Raw genomic sequence first — 2,922 nt, 5'->3', positions numbered from 1 at the left:
CTCATACCTCTGCAGCTCTGGGAATACGTGAATTAACTAAGCAGATTCCTTGAGGATAAAGTAGGCTCCTGGGGACCTTGCTTGTTGGGCTACTTGCTTTGTGGATGTTGAACAAATAATTGTCATGAATTTGAGTGACGTCTCATCTACCAGTGTTCCCCCTACTCTGATTAGAAATGACTTGATCATGCCAAAAAGAAAAAAAAGACAGCTCTGATACAAATCTAGCCATTTTAATATGACTTCCTCTAGATCCAAGGAAGCCAGTACTTATGAACATTTTCGGAGTCAATACTTACTTTACCGTACCATAATTGAAGGAAAGCGTATTTTTCCTAACTCTCCTGGAGTAGCACATCCCAAGATTTCAACTTTCCAAAGCCTGGATCAACTGTATTTCTTTTCTTTCTCCAGCCACTACTGCCCTACCCTGTTCAACTACAGCTATGTTACCTGAACTGCTTTCCACTCTTTCCCGTAAATATGATGATTAGAACACTAAGTTTCATAACCTATAATGACTTCTGAAAGTATTTAAGGGAGGTGAATCCCAGGAGCACTTTCCCAGCACTTATTTGCATATGCATTTACCCCAGGCTTCCCCAGGTGTCCCAGCTGGTAGCTACTCCTTTGTCAGGAAATAGATTTCAATGTCTGTAACAACCTGCATCCTTACCCTGTCTCCTTGTTTTATTGCTTCAGATGTAAACATGTAGTTTTGGTACTTGGCAAAACAGTTTTTTGTTTGTTTTTTAAAGGAAGACTACCACCCCAAGTCAGGGAGAGGAAGGTAAAGATTTTTAGTAACATCTTATCTCTGATGTTGATTTTACTTGCTTTTTTTTTTTTTTTTAAAAAACAGTTTCACTCTGTCACCCAAGCTGCAGTCCACGGCTCACTCACTACAACCTCAACCTCCTCGGGCTCCAGTGATCCTCCCACCTCAGCCTCGCAGGTTGTTGGGACTACAGGCGCATGCTACTATGCATGGCTAATTTTTTTTTCTCTATTTTGTGGAGACAGGGTTTCGCCATATTGCCCAGGCTGGTCTCAAACTCCTGGGCTCAAGTGATCCACCTGCCTAGGCCTCCCAAAGTGCTGGGATTACAGTGAGCCACTGTGCCTGGCCTCCAGTTGCATTCTAATTGCCTATATTTGGCTCTGAATGAAGCTCTAAGCCTTTCAGTTGCATAGTTGTTATTCAGTTCATAAATCCTCTCATTTGTCACCGTTAGATTAAGAGAAAAATCGCATATCAAAACTGGTTTGGGAGACCAAGGCAGGTGGATCATTTGAGGCCAGGAGTTCGAGACCAGCCTGGCCAACATGGTGAAACACTCTCCTAAAAAATACAAAAATTATTTGGGTGTGGTGGCATGTGCCTGTAATCCCCAGAGGCTGAGGCAGGAGAATCACTAGAACCCAGAGGGTGGAGGTTGCACTAAACCCAGATAGCACCGCTGACCTCCAGCCTGGGCCACAGAGCAAGACTTCACCTCAAAAATAAAAAAAAAATTAAAAAAAACTGGTTTTGGATATTGAAAGAAAATCATATAATCGAGTAAAGAGAAGAACATAATTAAGAGATTATCTGTTTCAGCATTTCCCTTATTTAGTTATTACATAAATAACTAAATCCTGGGGTAGAAGAGATCATGGGGAATTGTAAGAATCTGGAGTTCCTGTTTTTTAAAAGATAACCATAATATTTAAAAGATATCTATGGGATCCAGAGTGATATTATGAAGTGTACACATTACCTTTATGGTGAATAAATTCAAAGATTTATTTTTCAAGCAATGCTAGGATATAGTAGGAGAAAATGATGTTCCAGTTTTATAACACAAGAGAGAGAAGCTGATATTGAAGAAGAGTGATGGTAAAACCACAATGAGATATCACTTCAAATCCACTAGGATGACTATATTTAAAAAGAAGAGAGAAAATAATAATTGGTGAGTGTATGAAGAATTGGAACCCTGATCAATTGCTGGTAGGAATGTAAAATGGTACAGTCACTATAGAAGACAATTTGGCAGTTCCTCAAAGAGTTGGACGTAGAATTACCATATGACCCAGCAATTCTACTGTTAACTATTTACCTTGAACACAAATGTTCATAGCAACACTACTCACAATAACCAAAAAGTAGAAATAACCCAAATGTCTATCAGTAGATAAATGGATAAATAAAATGATATATCATTTGGCAATAAAAAGGAATGAAATACTATTGATGCTGCAACGTGGATGAAACTTGAAAACATTATGCAGAGTGAAAGGAGACAGTCACAAAAGACCACTTATTATATGATTCCATTTAATACAAAGTGTCCAAAATAGGCAAATCTATAGATAGAAAGTAGATTCAACTAGTAGTTGCCTAGGGCTAGGGGTCATGGAACAGTGAGGTAGAGAGGTGATAGCTAAAGGATGTGGGGTTTCTTTGTGAGGAGATGGAAATGTTCTAAAATTGACTAGGGTGATGGTTTCACCTATTTGTGAATATACTAAAAATTATTGAATCAGTTAGTTTAAATGATGAGTTACATGTGAATTATATTTCAGTGACGCTATTAGAACAAATTTTTTAAAGTGTTGGGAAACATTCCTTTCAAGTCTTGTAAATATATTGTAAATATATGTAAAGTTACTATATACATGTAAATATATAGATAATTCAATGTTATTAAGGAAAAGCATTAAACAATATGGCTTAGGTTTATTTTTATTTTTATTTTTATTGATGTATTTATTTTGAGATGGAGTCTCACTCTGTCGCCCAGGCTGGAGTGCAATGGTACCATCTTGGCTCACTGCAACCTCTGCTTCCCGGGTTCAAGTGATTCTTCTGCCTCAGCCTCCTGAGTAACTGGGATTACAGGCGTGTGCCACCATGCCCAGCTACTTTTTTTTGTGTGC

Source organism: Mandrillus leucophaeus, unplaced genomic scaffold (assembly GCF_000951045.1).
Source record: "Mandrillus leucophaeus isolate KB7577 unplaced genomic scaffold, Mleu.le_1.0 Scaffold537, whole genome shotgun sequence".
Classification (NCBI taxonomy): domain Eukaryota; kingdom Metazoa; phylum Chordata; class Mammalia; order Primates; family Cercopithecidae; genus Mandrillus; species Mandrillus leucophaeus.
Note: the sequence above shows the minus strand (reverse complement) of the source record.